We start from the raw sequence: 21,064 nt of genomic DNA on the forward strand, positions 1-21,064 counted from the left end.
GCAGAGGGGACCAGCCAACCAGTTGTCACTGTCCTGCAGTGTGATCTAATGAGCCATCAGCGAACAGTCATCTGGTAAAAACAAGCAGTTAAAAGCCCAGGCTTTGACCTTCCACACAGGCAAATAGCGTGAGATGTTTATTGAAGAACTTCAGCCAACCGTCCATTTCTGCATGTTTACCCTTAAATCATTCCCTCCAGCAAAATGAAGACAGGAAGGTCAGCATTGTTAGTTATGCCAACTTTTGCAGAAACATTACAGCAGGCATTCCCATTCCTCTGATGAATTCAACTACGGTATTTTTCTTTCTTTTTCTACAACTACTATAAGGGTTGAAAAGCCAAATTTTTAGATCCGGAATGCACTACTTATGCAGCTGATGAGAATATATATAGCAATCTGATAAATATTAATAAAAATATATATTAAACATGTACATCTCGGCTATATTTGACGGTAACTGGCATGTGCTTATACAGCGCTTTATCAAGACCAGAGGACCTCAGCGTGCTTCACACTACATTCAGTTATTCAACCAAGCAAGCTACTATATTGTTGAACAAGAAATAAAAATAATGTTAAAAATAAAAGTCCCTGAAATATGTAAAGCTGCTTTAGAAAAAATAAACAAAATACAACATTAAGAAAGAAAGCAAAGAACGGGAGAGAACGAGAGAGGGTAAACTTTAAAAGAGTACCAGATTAGCACCTCTTTAAAAATCATTCTTCCTCTATTTACTTTGTTTTTATTTCTGGGGACATTTTTTATTTGATGGAGTCTTTACTAATAAATTCTTAACAGCAGTATTTAATTATTTATGAATAAAACAGCTCTCCATAACACTATGTGATAAATGAAGTTATGTGTATTGAAGTGGAATGACACAGAGAATAAGTGTGAAACATGTGAAGAAAGGGATGTGCAAAAATGATAGAAAGCAAAAAAAAACCCAGCCGAAATATGTTATTTAAAAAGAGCTGCTATGTGGAAACCAATATCAGTTGCTGTAACTTTAGCAGCTGATATAATTTTTCATAGCACAGAGTAATATGATCGGTAAAAAGCAAAGAGATTGTCACAAAATAGTTTTACCAGTGCAAAATATGCTAATCATAAAAGTACCATGCAATTCTCAAATCCTGCTTGTTCCAGTAAGCATCATCAGAACTATAATCCAGAAGTGAAAAGAACTACAATAATTTCTTCACAAGCTAGCCATAGCAAGTTGCTCCTCATAAGATTTCTGACATTCAAAAGGATATTCAAAAGAGTTATGAATTATGCACAATCACTGCACAAGACTCCAGAGCTAATGCATATACGAAACTTTACCAAAGTCAAAGCTTAAAGGCATTAATAATTTGAAATGATTAATTGCAATTTCATTTTTTTAGTACCAATGAAAGCAACTCGGTTAGTTTTTCCCCAATTTGAATACATTTTAAATGGAAATGGGAAGCCAAAAGAAAAAAATATATATTTCAGACACGACCAAGGTATCACAAACATATGAACATGAAATATGTTCATTAGTTGACTTCAAAAACATCTTGCCTGAATATCTGTCCTTCACTCACTTCTATCAATGAAAATACAAGCTCTTGACAACATATGTTGGAATTAACCGCCCATAACCCTTTCATTTTAGCAACAAACTCTGGGATGGTAAAATCTAGAGAGCATAATGCTTAATGCTGAAAATGAAAAAGAGCTTTCCAAAATAATGAACTAGAGGCAAGAGGCTTAACCCACATACACCAGGCATTGAAGACAAAGCCTGAACAGTAGATTCAGATAAATAAGTTCACTTGTTCATGTGTCAGCTGAGGGTACTTTAAGTTCTTGTCCTAATATAACAGTGCTTAGGATTAAGATACAGTTTCACATCAAATGTTGCTAGTTGAAACCACTCTTTTCTGTCAGTAGCACTGTGTTTTACGTAGTACTGTAAAATATCTATTTTGAACATAAGTAATGTTCAGTAGCTACCACTGCATTGAAAACAATGATACTGAATGACAAATGTCAGCAGTTCATCCCAAAAGTTACCGCCGCCAATTTCAAACCCACCATTTCTAAATCATGAATGCAGCATGCATCATGAATGTGGTGCAGTGAAGAACAGCGTCAAGTGCCAAGCACAGCAACCTCTGGTGTCTCCACCTGGGTGTGATGTTCAAGTCAGTACCAACAGGACATCTGGTATTGCTGCAGTGTCATAAACGATATTCAGTCAACTTCCTACAATTATCCTACAGTGCCCTGTTCCTCTCATGGGAATACGAATGTCCTAATACAAACTTTTAAAACCTGCTTTTAAAACAAACCCTGGTTGTTGTTTTTTTTTCATTAAAAAAGTAATGTAGTGTTGCTTTTAGTCATACACAACCCACTTTCAAATGCCTTCATGTCTTTATATTGTATTTAGTTATCTTTTCTGGGCAAGGAGGAGAAAATACATGTTAACCTATGTATCCAGAAAAGAAGAACAAATAAAAAGATAGAGAGGCCTATAGGGCCTCTCTACCACCTGTCACTTTTCCAGGCGCCCCCAGATGGAATACAGAAACAAATTTGTGGCTGGCACATGTACAGCATTCAGCATATCTTCACCAGTTTCAACAGAAAAATAAACAAGATGCATGGAAAGTCTTATTTTTTTTTGTTAAAAATGTTCCCATAAACTCCTACATGATTTGTAGGAGGGGATATTTGGTCTTGATGAGATACAAGGAGATTGTAATCCCACAACAGTTCTGTTTACATATTCCTGAAGAAAGCCAAACAAAGAAGCTCAACTATATAAGCCATGAGGTTACAGCTTTGGGAGTTTAAGTAGCAACGCTCTAATCACAAGAAGCAAGACTTGGGACACAAAAACATGTCTGACAAGATGCACAAAATCTGACAAAATATATATATATTTTTTTATCTAAGTAGGAATTCTGCTGTTTTCTGTCAGTGGTCAATGATTTTCTCCAGTTCTGCTGACATAAATTCATTCTGGTCGCCCCTTTCTGTTAATTCACTTTGTATATAGTATTGTTTTATTACTTGTATCATTTTTCCAAAGTAGCATGAAGAATTGTTAACTCCCTACTTTTATGGATTTTACCGTTTTAATGTTACACTTAAAAGTTTTAGTAAGAACACCAAAAAACCTTGGCCTGGATTCTACATTTCACCTCAATGATAAACCTGTTTCTATAGGTCATATGGTCTCTATAGTTTGCTGTCACTTTAAGATAAACACATATAACTTAAAGGAATTTGTTTAAACATCTTTAGGAGTGGAGTCTTATTTTGGTCACTTTGTGCTAACAAAAGCATGAAACACAGCCTGCTAGATATCCATCAAACTTTGTTTACACAAAACTTTGCGATCTCTAGCTATGTAAATTAGGTACAAAAGAAAAGTTATACCACTTACTTTCAACAGCTAAATGAATTTCAGTTTGTGAAGAAAGACATTCTTCACATACTGAGTGATTAGGTATGGGCAAATAGAGGTATTTTTGTGCTGTATTTTGTCTTAGTGTTTCAATATTTTAACAGATAAGTCATCAAACACTAATTTGTTTACACAATCTGCATCATCAGTTTGCAGTAGAAAAGCAATCCATAACTGAGTGTTAAAACTGCAATGTTGCACAAGCAAACACTGGCACAGATTTTCTTCTAGCTACGTCTTTGATCCAGGGCAAGTGGTAAAAGAAACAGCAAAGATTGGATTTTGCAATTGAGATACAACAGGAAACCAGCCAGAGTGTGGAATCAGTCCATTTTCAGCTTGACAACTCTCAAAAACTGGATCCTTTTCAAGTCAACGAACACACCATCTATAGGGTTATGGTGATAACAGCATTCTTTTCTTGGTGAGAGAAAAGGACTTTTCAGAATCGATGAGGTTTTAAAAGTATCGTCAAAGTACCCACAGAAAAGGAAAAGGCTATTACAAAATACACTGTGTTCGTGTGATGAATCTGCAGCTAATTTAGGCAGAAGAGAGCAGGAATTCATTAGGTAACAGGAAGGTGAACATAATACAGTCAAATATCTTCTGTTTTATCTGTGAGCTATCCAACAGAGTTTTAGAAACTCTGTAAAACCCAGAAACATTACTGTTTGCATAATGGTGGCCATGTGAATTACACTAATGGTTGTAACCTTTGTGTCATTGTTTGAAAATAGTAAAACCTCATTTCACAGCAACTGCTCATTCACGCACACACACCGTGATGTTATCTCATTTCCAATTTACATTTGACAGCTCACAGAAATGGCCTAGCAAAGTAAATGCTTTCTCATGTCTCCTGACATTATAGCAGATATTAAAATGAAATCAGAATTTGTCCAAAACTGGTATTGCCAGATAAAAGGTTTACAAAAAATATCATAAATTGGCCACAAAATTCTGATGAAAAAAAAAAAAACTTTTTCATTTCTATTTCTTTTTTACTGAACACAACTTCTGTAGAACTACCAGACAGCTCGGTCTGACTGGCTTTGAGTATCCAAAAAGTCACTGCCCTTCATGTGTAAGAGGATCTTGCTGCATACCCCTGCCTGCTTTGGACTTTGCCTTCATGTTCTGCAGGGAGATGGGAGGAGACGACTACGCACTGCATGAGTCCCACCATGAGAGGAATGATCACATTCCAGCAGTCAAATAAACGCTTTTCATCAAATAAAAAAATGTGCAACTAAACCAGCGCCCAACACTATGAATTTTTATAGGAACCATTGTAAAACATTTGTACAAAACAAACAAAAAAAAAAGTTTTAATGGGTTAATTAAATTTTTTTTTATTTGCACAATAATTCATCATTACATAGCCCTTTTTTGTAGGCTTTCTACTTTCTCTGTGCGAGCCGTGAGGTTTGTGTGCACTCATGAGCAGACTGTTTGTGTATGAAAGGGGGAGGGCTACTGGTAAAACAAATAAGGGGTATGTATTGTTTCAACATCTTCAAACTAGTCTAACGACATCGGTGAAACGTAGCACCTGAATGAAAGTCTGATCTAGCTGTATTAACATGCGTACCTTTAACGCTCCACAGGTTTTGTTGCCTGTTTTGATATAACCCCGCTGTTCGCTTGTTTAAGAGCCGTGTCCACCATCTGTACCAATGCACGCAGCTTGTGTGAGCTCTGACCTTTGATCTCTGTCTTTTGTGATGTGTCGGGGGTCAGAGACTTGCAGTTCCTCAAGCACACCATCTAAGCCCGTCAGCAGAGCCCATGGACCCATCCCCCACTGCGTGGCTGCTCCCCTCAGCATACTCCCACCCCTCAGCCCCCAAACGCTTTCATGGCAAGCTCAGTGCTGTCAGTAAAGGTCAACTGCACCTTTACCCCGCCGAGGTCTTTGCCCCCACAGCACCGGCACCATTTCGTGACAGATATGGATGTTTTTGAGAACAAACAGGGCCCAGAGCACCACTGTACTGTGACATACCCTGTATTTATCTATTTGTTCTCTCTACATAAAGCTGCCCACAAAGTAAATATAATCAATATAAACGTATTTTCAAAAGAGGTATTGATAAAAAAAAATGTCTAATATATGTGACTAATTTAAGATAATTTAATTGTTTTTAAAGCAACACTTGGGACTACTCATGAAGTTAGTATTTAGTCTACAGTTAAGCCCAGAATTATTCATACACCAGGTATATTTAGGTCAAACTTCTCCTTTAATGTAACCAACATGTCTCTTCTGTCAGGAAGAAATATTAACATTTTAGTTGGGGCCTAGCCGAAGTCCTGACTTGGACATGATAAATAATCTGTAGAAGAAAAGATTAGGGTGATGGAAGAAGGCCTTCCAATCTCAAAGGATAGAGTTCATCATCAAAGAGAAATGGTCAAAATACAAGTGGAAACATGCAGTTAGAAGCATTTAATTGTAGTACAATAATAAACATGTCACAGTTGCTGAGATTGCTTTAAATACTTTTTGATACACCATTTAAAAAAAATATTGTCATAAATTAATACTCGTTCTATAAAGTTTTATTATCTCCATCACTTCCAATCAGAAAAAAAAACGTATTGGTTGTTTGTCTCTTCTAGAGCTTTGCTCCCGATTTAACTTTTAAGTATAAATCTCTGCTATTGAGAATCTAACCTTCAAAGTTTGTTTTTTTTGTATATTGTTTTGACATTTACCGTTTACTACATGAGCCAACATCATCAAGTTTAAAGACCTGTTACTATTTTATTAAAAACACAGTAATTACTTTGTGTTTACCTTCTCAACAATAAACTAAACCCACATTTAGCAAAACAAAGTCGGATTTCTCTGAAAAGAGCGGGCTGTAAGTCATTCCACATCTTAAACAAAAAAAATATTTTGGATGTTTGCTGTATTAAAAACAAAAATATCTTAAATTTTATTGAGTTGAGCAATTTTCTGGGTCAAGTATTGTTTTTGTGTTGTTTCAGCAATAAATCAAGTTTCCCTGCCTGCTTTTGGATAAATAACTATTTGTCTTTGGAAAACAAATAAATAGGTTAATAAGAGAAAAATATTTGATCTTGTGAAAATATTCTATTTTCAGAAAAAAGAAATGAATCAGTTCTGAAGGTCTTGCTTAAGTGGAAATTTCACCCTAAAAAAACAATAAAAGGTTTATTGGCATCAACTGACTACAAATAGTCCCATGACTGCCTTTTTGACAACAATACATCTCAGCACAGCTAACACTCCATGAACGTATAAATCCAAGAACTTTCTGAATAATGTGTACTTGGATTGGTATTTTATCTCTAATTCAGCCACACTCTAATGCAAGGCCCTCGTTATGAGTCCTTCAAAAATGAATGTTCTTTAGAACTTCAATAACAGCATTATTATATTGCTGAAAGATCTAAATCTTATCTTAAGAATTTACTCAATCACAGGAAGCTTTTTCTAATTAGCTCCACTGACAAATGTAAGAGGATAATGCTTGCAAACCCACACACAGAGTTTGTGGTTTCACAAAATTGTGTATGTGGATTAAGCTTGAAGCTAAGTCAGCTGCTTTCCAGGAGCACCAGATTCACTGAGAGTTCTGGCAAGGGTCATTTTTCAGAAATTCTGGAGACACATACTAAGAGACTGGAGAAATACGTCGAGTTTAGGTGTGATAGCTTTGTCTAAGTCAAACAGCATACTTCAACAATGACACCAAAATTCCAAGTACACCAAAGTCAACAAAACACATGCAGCATCTGATTACATGAAAGGAGTTTACCTTCAGGAAGGTCAATGTTTTTGGTGTCTTATCTGGAGTATCTCAAGGTGGTCCTTGAAAGAGAAGTCTGAATCAGAATCCTGAGTCATCTCAGCAGACTCCTTTTGATACAATTTTTAAGAACAATATAACGCATATATAATTTTTTACTGACTCCCTGTGTAAAACAACTTCCTTAAATATCTCTGCATCAACACCTGTGAAGAACCTCTTACAGGAATGACACAGAATCATATACCAGCTTGGATCTAAATAAATACCTGCTCTTAGACCAGCTTTGAGAAGTTGCATTTTGTGCAATTTCCTGATCATAAGCTTCTGTTAATTGCTAACTCTACATGCCTGCTGCCAGGAATGAACCTGAGCACTTCAACTATAACTTATTGAAGCAGCATATAATTCAGTAGCACAAATGTAGTCAGGCTATTCTTGCAGACAGCTTTCATGAAACCTGTCAGATAAAAGTGGTGAGTAAAAGATGTCAAATGCTATGTTGGTTGCCATTTTAATAGTGACAGGCTCACAGTCACAATGTGACAGTGAAAGGCTTGAGCTTCCAGTAAGTAGAAACTGTATATTCAGAAATCAAAATAGCTTGATATACCCACAGTATCTGCATATTGAAACCTAAATAATGCTTTATTGGTAAATTATAATATACAGTGTTTGTTGGCTGTTCTCAAATGAGGCACTTGTCAAGAGAAGAAAAACAATTAAAAAGTATTACAACAATTTTGTCCATTTACACTAGATTACTTTTGAAAGACAAAGCAAGGATTTTTTTTTTTTACCAGAACAATGCTCAACTTTACCAACAGAAACCTAACACATCTCTGCCATACTGAGCGATTACAGTAGCAGAATGGGGATAATCTGGTGCAGCCAAGTGTGAAGGTATGACAGGCAGTGTTACCTTCTCAACCTAATTTCTATTTTTCTCCACAGTCACTTAAATTTGGATTAAAACACTTCATTATTTTGTGAGTAGAGTTGGGCAATCAATCAATAATTATATTTCGATGGACATATTGTGATGGACATGTGATCAATATCAACAGAAAATATGTCAAATAGAATGCTCAATAATTTCATAGAACTCTGATCAAGAACTGTGTGGCATTCTGGGGGATGTAGGCAGTGGAAAGGCTTTAGCCTCTCCACCTCTCAGGGTCAGCTAATAAAGGTTGGTAGCATCGATTAATTCACTCACACACTGGAAATCTAAAAACACTCCGTTGAGTAACTTGCTTAGCAGCAGTTTCACATTTCGCCACCATGCCTCATAACTGCTTAATCCTCCTGTTATGTTCGTTTCTGAGGTACAGCAATAATGTCTGTGGGTCAATTTGACCCAAGGGAATGTTTAATCATGCCATAGGGTCAGAAACCAAAAAATTCCTCCAAAAGATTTTTGTAAATGATAACTCCAATAACTCCAATACTAACCATTTCAATCAATATTTGTGCAATGATGTTTTATTATTTCTCACAAATAAAGGATCAGTGACGACAATTTAGTAATTTACTCATTTGGACATAACAATTTAATTTACATTTTATGTCCACTGAGAAAACCCTACAAACAAAAGAACTATAATTTCCTTGAAATTTATATTTTGTAAATTTTTTTATATTACATTTTGATGGGTTTTTTTCAATAGGTGATCTTTATAATTGAACTTGAGACACACATACTGTTCAGGGTCAAATTGACCCGCTGATTTAAAATCAAGATAAATAAGTCATGCAGAGAGTATTTATGTTCCCCCCCACTTCCACTGAGTGTCCAGTCAGTGTGGGTGGAGTTTGCCCACGGGAACAGAAAAGGTTCCCATCAAAAGTTGTTTGAACACTTGCTTTGTCGCAGTTTCCAAGTGAAGTAAAGAGAATAGTGAGAAAGGGGGCTTGTTTGAGCCCCTTTCAAACAAGCCCGTATTCACCATACATGAATACGTGCACATGTTCATGTATGGTGTGGTGTGGTGTGTGTAGTGAAATATGGTTCATAGTTGCAAGGAAACATATAGAGTGGGACATTTTTTGATATTTTTTACCCTTCAACTTGACTGCCGGGTCAAATTGACCTGAACTGTATCTATGTAAAAAGTAAAGCCAGAGTGTGGTGCAAATGTGTAAAATTAATAAATTTTCAATTTATATGTAGAGTGCACCTATTAAGACAAATGGAAAAAAGTTTCATGCAAAAAAAATACTTCCAACTATTTAAAAAAAAATGTTTAAACTTTAAAACGGGTCAATTTGACCCGCAACATAACAGGACGGTTAAAAATAAATGGCGTGAAGTGAAAAAAAAAAATTAATACAAGAGCTCGAGAGGAAACTTCAGATAAAACAGGAAAGATCACATCACCAGTTTGGCAGTATTTCAGATATTTAAACAAACAAAAAAAAAACTAATCAATAAATATTGATATTGACTGATATGATTCGTTTATCAGTCATATCACGGGGTTGACTCTATCTGAGGGTCAACATGCCTCTTCGCCCACTCATATTCCCATGTCGTACTCATAAGAATTCACATAATCATTGTGCATTTTTTAAGTGAATTACTTGGATAGACTATACAGACACATAATCATAAAAATGTTTAAATCAGATGTATAATTTTATCCATCTATCCATTATCTATACCTGTTTGCCAATTCAGGGTCAAAGAGTTGGAGGGGCTGGAGCCCCAAAAATGTACTTTTACTCAAAGTGTTTTGAAGGAAACTGAATTAAAGGGATTGTAGGCTAAAAAACAGTCAACCATAGATGGGGTTCGAATCAAAGATGTAAAACAGATTAGAATCCCTAATATTTTGTTGTTTTTTGTGTTGCTAGAGGCTTGAAGAAAGAGCTTGTGCTAATCTAATTAATGTTAATCTATTTTTTTTAAACTTTGCCATTATGGATGAAGGGATTTTTTTATTGCACAGATTGAAACTAGAAGCCGAGTAAACATTTACAGACTTTTACACGAACACACACAAACTGTATGCACAACTGGATAAATACCACAAGGAAAAAGGGGAAGTGAATCTATATTTTTTGCTGGTAAAATACCTGAACTTGGAGACAGGTTTCCAAAAAAACAATGAACAGACCTTGATTACATTGACTTCTAAAACTGCAATCATGCCATTAAGTTGTTCTTTATGAAAAAACAAGTATTGTTATATTTGTTTAGTTACAAAAAGAGTGTGTCTGTGGTTGCCATTGTGCACAGTTCATCTGAGAACATCGTTAGGCACCAGCTGGAATAGGCACAGATGAGCTCACAAGATCAATACTGGGTAATAGAACCACAAATCCAAACACTGACTTTGAATTATGTTGTGCAAGTGTCTCTACAAACAAAAAAAAGCTAGAAAGAACATGTACTTCCCTAATTCTCCGGTGTATAAAACAAATTTGCTGAGAATGCTGCTGCATTCACATGTATTCGCAAAATAATAACAGGGTGAGAGAGAGAGCGAGAGAGAGAGAGCGAGCAAGAGAGGATTAGTTTGACAAAGCCAGTATTTATATCATTCAGCCTTAATCCGTCAGGTTTAATCTGTCGTACAACAAAGACAAATAAATCAAAGCACCATAAGTGGAAATATACTTTTTTTAAAATGTAATCTTAATTGCATTTTATCACAGGATTTTTTTAAAAATCTACTCAAATTTTTAACTTTTTTTGACCCTGCAAACCATCATGTAGTACAAGCAAAAATCAACTAAAGAACACTAAGAAAAGGGCTAAAACTTAATTTTTATATTCTTTGAGGAGCATTTGGTTTTATTTTCAGTTTAGTTCGTCCTCCAATTTAACACAAAACACATTTGTACGTATTTGTTTTGCAGGAGATCTGTTCATTGGTTCTATCTCATTTGGTGTAAGCCTGTAATAGGCTTCCATGCAGCAGAGGCAGCAGGAAGAGATGACGCTCATCCTGATCAATTAAAACACCAGAAACTCTATGCTGATCTCACTGAAAACTATTTTAGATCCATCTGTCTTGTACGAACAACAAAGGCATTGTGCTTCTAAAAAAAAAAAGTGTTTTCCTGCTTTTTACTATTTGCAACTAACATATAAAATAATAACTACAACAACAATGTACAAAAAATTATCTGGGACCTGGCTGTTTGCTTAAAACTCCCGTGCTGATGGCTGCTTCATTTGTGTTTTCCCTTGAGCTGTACTATTGCCACCACCAATTCTCTTGATGCTCTTTAGACGGTGCAGACAATAAGTGTGCATTTCAGAACCTGCATGATAACATTCGGCGCAATGACCCCTTGTGATGAGAAACAGTCAAGCAGCAATTGGAGAGATAACCAAGCATTAGCATCTTTTGGCGTTTTCTTTGCTGCCTGCTCCCTCTCTACCTGAGCTGGTAGATGAAGTGACATCGCCTCAGGTTACATTACGCTATCAGGGTAGAAACCTCACTCAAGCGACAAGTGCTGGGTGTGAAAATGGATGAAGGTGGGGATGGCAAGACTGGATTACAAATTGGCTTTAAAGTTTCACCACATATACCTCTTTAAAAATAGACATGGCCAGTCGATTTTCATCACACTACAGTTAACCTGCGAGATTAGGCATAGAGGGTCTTGTAAAAGTAGTTATACCCCTTAAACCTATTCATATTGTGTAATTTGCAGTCACAAACTTTAATATATTTCTAGTCTAGGCATAGACTCAACTGGACTGAGGTTTGCACTTTGACTGGGCCATTTTATACATGAATATGCTTAAATCTAAACCAGTCCAATGTAGTTCTGGCTGTATGTTTAGGTCTGACAGTTACAACTTCCCATCAACTCCCAAAGCATTCCTGTCCCTGCTTAAAAAAACCCCAAAACATCCCCATAGCATCATGCTGCCACCTTCATGGCTCCCTGTATGGAGTACAACAAATTAAAATGTCTTATTTTCCTTACACTGCCACTTTGTGCTTGCCCATCACATAAAATACAAATAAAATGCACAGACGTTTGTGGTTGCACTGATAAAAATGTGTAGAAGTTACTAACTAAGGTGTAGCACTCACCTGCAGTAATTTTTTTTCAACAAAGAATAAAGTTACAGAAGGCAATTCATTGCAATTAACTAATGCTTGTATTTTTCTATAAACTGGAAATATCATACCCTGCATAAGCCCTGTACATGCTGGCAAAACACAGACACTGGTGTTTACTGTATACTTCATCAAGGGCAATTTTGGTTTTCATTCATGTCATATTCACATTAGAAATTGATACTACCCCAGGTTTTCATCAACTTCCCATGCCTGATATATGATAATAACTCACCAGGAATTGATTGGGAGATAATTATGACAATGAGACAGTTGGAAAAGGTAGAGAAAAATAGAGCTAAATACTAAGGTGTTATAAACCTATAATATACTTCATATCACAGAAAGTAGCATAAACTCTCAGAAAGAAATGAAACTGCAACGTTCTGCTTGGAGAAACTTCCTCTATAATCTCACCACACCCCTTGTTCCTTATTTACAAAAAAAATATTTGCCACATGCAATGGTAGAGCAGCTGGTGTAAATGTTGACAGGTTGCCTTGACCACACTGTTCAGTGCGGAAGATGTGATTGCAAGAACAAGCCTCAGTCAAAGTTTACTGTTTTCAGTATTGGTGCAAAGTGAGCTAATCACTATTCAAAGTTACCAAAGACAGTTTCAGCTATCAACTGGATGTTATTTATTTTTGTTTTTAAGTAATAAAATACAGCTTTATCTTGACTGCTCTCTGACACACACTGTCTCTGTCATCAGTTAATATAGAATAAGCGATGACACTTTGCATCTTCCAGCATTAATTAAAAAAAAACTGTTTTCAACACAGTTAAATGTAATTTTAAGATGAATGAGAATCAGCTAGAATTGATGTCAGCACCAGAGGTTTGAATCGCCAACAAATCTCTGATTAATGCATATTTATTAAAAGTATTTAAAGTTTTATAGTAGAACCAAAGCTGTTGGTGCTATATCAAACCAATTAATAAAAATATCGATTTACTTTCTGGTGCATCTTTGCATGATAAATACACTGACTCAAAACTAGGCTAGTGGGTCACCTATACCAAGTAATGACCTGCAGTGTCATTGTATCTTGAGAGCAAAAGATGCAACTGCACACACTCACCACCTTTTGATACTGAAACGTGAAAATTTCAAGTATCACGATGTACTTCTGTCCATTTCACTGTAAAAGAGTCTTTACAAGCACAGCAACCATAATTGCACCACTTGTCAACAACATTGACAGCTGAGTATTTTTTGTCCTTTTCAAGTCTCACTCCTTTTTCTTGCTTTTATTAAACCGTCCACATTATTTATTTCAGGGCACCGATGAAGCCACTCATTCAGACAATTAATGCAGAGAGATGACTCACAGCCTTAGGCTTTAATAAAATATTCACTAAGTTGTTCAGTGTTGCCCTAATAATACGTTTAGAACAATTATTATGTTGGGAATCAACTTTAAATTGACCTAACATATTATTTTTATAAGGTCAAAGATTTAAATAAAAATATCTGAGGCCTTCCAGAGTAAAACATCTCCTGTATCATAGCTCGTTATGAACTTTCTGACAATTTCTAATACGTTTGATTCATCAGCTGTGCATGTGAAGATATTTCTTTATGGAACCACAAGGTGGACCATTAGAAATAAAAATATGAAGAACCACCACTCTTAAGTGTATTTGGGAAAAAAATGACTACATGAAGATTCTATAAAACTACAGAGGAGATGTGTGTAAACATGAAACATTACAAGTTCAGATGCTATCTACTTGGAGTCTAATGAGAGCAGCCTTTTATTTAGCATCCCCTTACACAGGAGTAAATCAAAGCAAGGTAGAAGAAATTGTAGCAATGGTAATTTTAACAACAGTGTCTGAGGGACGATAACTTCCCTACTCATCAACCCCCACCTATGCTCAGTTCACCGCAGGGAATTTGGTGAAAATTAGGCAAAGGTAGTCACAGAAGGCGAACATCGAATTAAAGAGGAGACACTGAGACAGGTGTGTGTGGGGTGTGGAGGGGGTGGGGGGGTGTTAAACCTATATACAAGGTGACGATACTATGGAGAATTATTTGACTAATGGAAATCAAAGCAGAGTTTCATGCGGAGTCGGGCAGGGGTCACTGGACAGCAGTTTACACAGTGAATGCCAACAATCAGCAACCTTATTTGACAGATGGATCAGAGCACTCCTAGCCTAGACCAGACTGAAAGCTCTTGGTCACATGACCAGTGGATTAGTATTAACCCAACTGAAAGGGGGAGGAGGTTAGTGTGCATTGCACCACATGCTTCCTGATCACTTCCCCTTAAGTATGTTTCCCTTTCTGTTTCAGTCCGTAAAGGTCTTATTCTTGTTGGTCTTATATTTTCTGTTACCAGTGAGTTTTATAATATCCCTTGAACTTCCCACAGGAGACCTTTAGGGAGTGAGTCTGTCTATCCTCTTAAACAGCAGGTTGGAGGGCCAGGAAGCAGCAGATCCAATCATTAATGATTCTGACACATGACTCATAGTTCAGTCAGATCAAGACCTCTGCTCTAATCTGCTAACTTCAAGTTACTCATAATCGCAAGGAAAAAGAAGTGTATTTGTGATGTGATTCACACAGCCCTAAAATACACAGATTTAGTAAAGTGTAGTAGGAAAATATTCAAATGTATGACCAAAGCAGAGGCATCACAAAATATTCAATAAATAAACAAGCATGTTACAGTGAACATCGCTGCATAATGTGACAATAATTTTCAACCACTTCCAGTAGGACTTGTTCCAACGTTTGTCTGGCAGAGAGAAGTTGAAAAAGTGAGAAGCACTTAAAAACTAAAAGACATCCCATGCTGTGAACACATGCAACAACCACCTTGTCCTTTTTTGCTGCTGTTCCTTCTTCATCTGGATCTTGCTGTCAGGGACAAAATGTGCCAGTCAACTCAGGTCAGTCAGACAAGCTATGTTCCCATATCAACCTTTTTTTTTTTTGAGCAGAGACCAATGAAAACCCTACATCCCATTGCACTATGTACTGCAGCAAAAGGGGAAAACAGTGCTTGCCAACAGGGTTAAATGCTACTGAAGGCAGAGAACATCCTTTCCTAGAGAATGCAGTTAGTGAAATTGTCCATTAAGTGCAAGAGTAAATTAAAACAACTAGAAGGACAAAAGCGCAATTTTTAAAAAGTAATTCTGTATGCCTCCTGTGATTTGCAACATGTCCAGATCACAATGAAATCAAACAGGTAGCAGCCCAATTGTGCATAATGAAAAAAACTCTGTGCTTGATGCGATTTTTAAAATTTTTTTTAGCAAAATCAAATGAACCAAAACATATTCTCCCTGTGTTGACTAGTGTAATCAGCAGAAAACCCATTGTTAAAAAGGCAATAATTGAAAAGTGGCTTGAAAGAATGAAAGCAATATTTTTAATGACTTTTTACTACCTGAGTGCGCAAAGCATCCTGTCTGTAGCAATGCCGGAAAACATATTCATAGAGCCACAAAAAATATTTACAAATCTGGGAGAGGTTCTCTCAAATAAAACAAGCGGACATGCTCTCTCACAGAGCACGTTTTTTTTTTTTCTTCTTTTTTGTAAGTGACAGTGAACTTCAAAGCCAGTGTGACATTTAAAATTATGTATGTGAGCTGGCACCAGTGCCAAGGTCTGCATTCACCAGTTGCACTAAACAGCTTTGACAATCTGTTCTGTTTTGACTTTTACAAGAAATCCTTTCATATTTTTACACACACCACATTTACAATTAAAAAGTGCAAACAGAGAAGGAGGAGTTTGTGTCGCAATATCAGTTAGAGGTAAAATGATTTACACAGTGACAACGGCAAGAGTTTTTGTTACATTTTTTAAAAATAACGGTATTTATAAAAAAATGATTACTACTGATGGTTACTGTTATTGTTAAGGTGGCTCAGAAGTGACGTTTTGAGATCAGTTGTCTTGCAGTTGAAAGACTGTGGGTTTAATTTCAGCTTCCCCCATCAAAGAGTCCTTCAGCAGGACACATATTTATACAGTGCTGACAAGTAAACAGGAATCAGTTGCGCTTTTAGTGGCCAAAATAACTAAAAACATAAGTAAATGTGCTCATTACACAATATATATATTTTTTTCAGCTCTGTTCTTTAAAGATTCACACATGTTACTGAGTCAGGCTATCATTTAGGTGCTAGCCTGCATTCTGCTGCTCTACAAATTGCTGACAGCTCACATGTAACTGAAGCATACCTTTAAAACACATTTCAGAGTTCAGAGGTCTATTTGGTTGCATGGCATGACCAACTATGTTTTTGCAACATTAAATATTTCTAAATAACTGAAAGAATCCTCTTCAAACAGAATAATGTGGCGTAACCCTCTTCCAATTAGCTTGGCAGTGACACAGCAACATGTGGAGGAGGGGAATAACTGAGTTATTCTGGAGAGAACTGTTTCACAGTAATTCAAAGAAAAATAAACTTTAGGGGAAATTAAGCTGTTTTGAAACACTAACTTTCCCAACACTGGCATGCAATAGCTTATTAGTAAATATTAGCTAATTGGTGTTCATACATAAAGTGATACAAGATTGGAACTTTATTTGAAACCTTATTTTCAGTTTGGATAAATTAAGCTGAAATATTACTTTAAAAAGCAACCTATTAATACAACAGGGTGGTACAAATAAAGTTACTTTTGAAGCGTGCCCTTGACGCCACTTTGTGTGTGTGTGTGTGTGTGTGTGTGTGTGTGTGTGTGTGTGTGTGTGTGTGTGTGTGTGTGTGTGTGTGTGTGTGTGTGTGTGTGTGTCCGCTACACATGGAGGAGCTTTATGTTCATATTTCATCTTCAAACCTGACGTCCCCTATAATGGAAGCTGAGCTGTTGGAGCTGTTAGGCTGGGGTGGAAAGGCTTGTCCGTTAATGAAAACTTTTGGATAAATATTTAAAAAACTAAAGTACAAACACATAATACAGCTACCATGAGCAAGTCAATATAGTCCCAAAAGCTTCGCATTGTTTCTTTAAAACATTACAGAGTCATCAATGTGATAGAAAACGTGTCAGCTATGACAGAGTGATAGTAAACTGCGCAGCCACACCGTCAGCCTGTGAGAATATTAGTGGGATTCGGCTCTCAGGAGAACCTGCCTGTTGATTCAGCAAGCAGAGAAGCAAAAGTACTCCGTAAACAAACCCAAACACAGTCCGTACCACACGCACGGAGGCTGTTTTGCAGCGTCTCCAGATGGAGAAGCGCTGTCGCACCCGCAGTTTGTTTACAAAGCGCTGTCAGAATATCATTTCGCAACGAAGAGCGTCAAAAAAAGAGGGGCACGAAGCGAGGACGTCTGTCTCCTCCTCAAATAAAACATAGAAAACGCGTTTAAAATGGGACTCGGAAAACAGCAGCACTCACCTCTGTGGAGCGACGAAAGTTGTTTTCCTTTTTCATAAAATGAGGGGAAGCGTCTACAGCGAAGTGATCAGCCTCCGGCAGGAATTTCTCCGTTAGTCAGTTCCCAACAGTTCGCCGTACAGTTCACGGCTCTCTGTTTCTCTCTCTCTGTCAGACACACCGCCCACTTCCGGCGGTTCCTCTACGTCTGACGGTTTCTACGGATCGCTGATGACTGACTCTCGAGAAGTGGCGGCCTGATGTTAGTTATTAACCTCGGGTCAGCACGTATTAAAATGGTCACTTATTATAAGATGGATAATTTTTTTAAATGCGGTGAAATAAAACTAAGACGTGCTGAAAAGCGCTTTATTTGAGCGCAGGTTTTAAGCCAAGTCTTATACAACACATTACAAAACATTAAACTCAAATGTGGAATTGTACACCTTATGTTATTAAACGGTGCACCACCACAAAATAAATAAATAATTATTAATATTAATAATAATAATAGTTATAATAATAATAAAATAAGATTTTTTTTATAATTATAACTTTTGTAATGTGCTAAACTAAAAGACAAATAACAAATATATTCAGTAGCCTACTTTCAAAACTTTCATCCCTGCAAGATAGTGTACGGCGGCGCCCCCTGGTGTTATCCTTAAGCTTATCACTAAATCGTGTTTCCTGCCTTTCTATGTATTAATATATAATTATGTTGTTTTTAATTAGTTTTCTATTTTAGTAAATACCCAGAGGGACCAATTAATGTCCTGTTAGAAGAGTAATTAACTGGAGCTGTGTTTGTTTTTTTAATCAATATTGTTTTTTGGCAAATTAGAGGCAGGCATAGCAGAAGAGAAAATTTAAAAACAGAAGATACAAAATACATTTTTTGAACAAAATTAATTGGACTACAATACTCAGAAAACAGAAGACAGAAGGCTACAACTAATATTTGCTAAGGGATAAACAAGTCTGTTTATTTTAGAAGCATGATTTAATTATTTCATCCTTCATTCTGCTTTCATTGTGTGCATGAAACCTGAAAAAAGTAAACTGAATCAGGCAGATCTTCAATAGTTGGCCATTTTCAACTCATAGCTTTTTGGTAGCTCCTTTATGTATATATATTTTTTCATTTGTAATAAACTGCATGATCATTAGTCATGTTTAGAGATCTATCAAAAGAAATAGCAACAAATAGTTTTTATGACTACAGGTAACCCAAACAACAGAGCTAAATTTTCAGCTATATTTGAAGCTGCCACCTTTTATGCAGCTAAAAATTAATTTACTGAGCAAAACCCTCAACAAAGGAATCAAATGAAAGCCTAGATTAAAAAGTACCATTGACAGAAATCCTCCAAAATACCAAAAATTGAAGAAACTTAAAAATTAAAAGATCTTTTAAATTGAGATAATAAAATTTATTACCATCTAAATGGAATCTTAATATACAATATGCATTTCTGTCAACATTAGAGAGAAAATTTAGGTGGTTGATTTTGGCATATTATTGACCTTAACTACTTTGGATTATGACAATAACATATGGTAAAGAAATTGTTTCTTTAAGATTTTCCAAACCTGGCCTTAAAAAAAGCCCAAAGTTTGTTTCTGTTGACTGTATCTACTGTAACAAAAGTCATCAAAATTGCATCATCTTCTGAGTTAAAAGTGATCTTGTTCAGTAGCAGTCATGCTCTCTCCGTCAGACACATAAATCCCCAGCACAGCTGCAGCCTCATTCTCCACTTTGATTGGCTGCGGACCAAAACTGAAAGGTGACAGTTGCTTCCTAAGGCAGCTGAGTCAGCAGCTGCTGACGGTAATAGCTGTGCATCTCAACACCCCCTCGCCTCCTCGCAGCAGTCCGTTTTTACTTCCTATATCCAAAACAAGAGGCGCATTAGCAGAAGCGAGGTGGTGCTGCAGAGAAAGGCAGAGGATCCGTGTTACAGAAGCTGACTGCTTCCTGTTTGTTTACCAGTTTCACCTCAGTGCTCCTGTTTTCATAATGGGACTCATGGGTATACCAGAAGGCCTGAAGCTGCTGATCGCATAATTTCTGTGCTAAAGATACAGATAAAGAGGTGGTGCATTTACACATACACACAACTGGGAGTTTCCAATGAGGGAAGTCCACCGAAAGGATGAGATTTATCATCAAAGCTTGAGAGAAACTCTCAAGGGGAAAGCAGGAAGTACAGTGACAGCTCATTTCAAAGGTGATTGAATTCCTAAAGTGCCATTAATATGGGTTACTGTGTGTTTGATCTTCAGAGGCCACAGCCTGAAGCATGAGTTTCAAGGAGTAAAGCAGTTTCAGTACAATGAATATGCAGCTTATTCCAAATTGAAGGTCAGCCTAAAATATTTTTATACATCAAGTATAACCATTTATGCAGCTGTAGATGTCAATATGCTTAGAGAACTTTTGCTCATGCAGAACCAAATAAGATCAAATAAACACTTTTACAGTTTGGCAGTAAATCTATACCCATTTTAAAACCTTTTGCTACAGGAACCGTCTCTATATATAATGTCTTTCAAGAACAACCATACTAACATACAGCAGGACAGTAACATGTGCGGGAAGGTGCACAGGTGTTATCTTGACTGTGATTTGAATTCACACTCGAACAAAAGTGTTCCTCTCCTTCAGCTGAAGGCTCAGGGTTAACTGGTACTTGGAAAAAGTTCAGAATTTATTTAACATTGACAAGACCATTAATTTCATCGAAAGAACAGCAAGACCAGAAGATAATGCTGCCAACAGCATGTTTTACTCTGGGTATAGCGTTCTTTTGCTGATGCACAGTACAATCGATGGTACTGTGCATCAGCAAAAGAACGCCTGCACTGCAAGTATAAACAGCCGGACATTCTGCACATTTTAAACATCTGGTTTTCTTGATTGAAACTGGCAAATTTCTGTCCTATTTTTTTTAACATTTTAATACTAAAAACCTCTGTAGTTATTGGAATTCATATTTGTAAATATCAAAAACTACACAAAAAGCTTGGAAGACAAAAACTGATACTGGTTACTAAAATGTTTACCAATTAGACTTCATGTGGCAAATGAACAAATTCTGACTCTGTAGTAAAACTCCTCAAACATACGTACGTGTTTGTGAGCTTTATTCTTTAAATAGAGCCTAGAAGACAGTAAAAGTATATTGTACACTTTTACATAATGTGTAAGATCCCAGCACTAAGCATGATCATCCTTTACTTTTGCAGAAAAATAGAGGGCCATATTTTAGCAACACAAAAACAATCCAAAAAAATGAGTCACTGTTTCTTTTTTAATAATAACTAATTTAACATATATGAGGAAAGAAAATGATCACACAGCTCACAATATG

General features: G+C 36.5%; 1 protein-coding gene across 1 annotated transcript in view; it reads right to left on the bottom strand.

Moving 5' to 3' along the window:
• LOC102226876 (signal transducer and activator of transcription 5B-like) overlaps positions 1-17,884 on the bottom strand; it is an 83,477-nt gene extending 65,593 nt beyond the window's left edge. Inside the window, exon 1 of the mRNA XM_023349129.1 lies at positions 17,709-17,884. The gene's annotated coding sequence lies outside the window, so the exon portion shown is untranslated. The remainder of the gene's footprint in view (positions 1-17,708) is intronic.
• Positions 17,885-21,064: the final 3,180 nt, after the last annotated feature.

This window comes from Xiphophorus maculatus, chromosome 16 (assembly GCF_002775205.1).
Source record: "Xiphophorus maculatus strain JP 163 A chromosome 16, X_maculatus-5.0-male, whole genome shotgun sequence".
NCBI classification, from domain to species: Eukaryota; Metazoa; Chordata; class Actinopteri; order Cyprinodontiformes; family Poeciliidae; genus Xiphophorus; species Xiphophorus maculatus.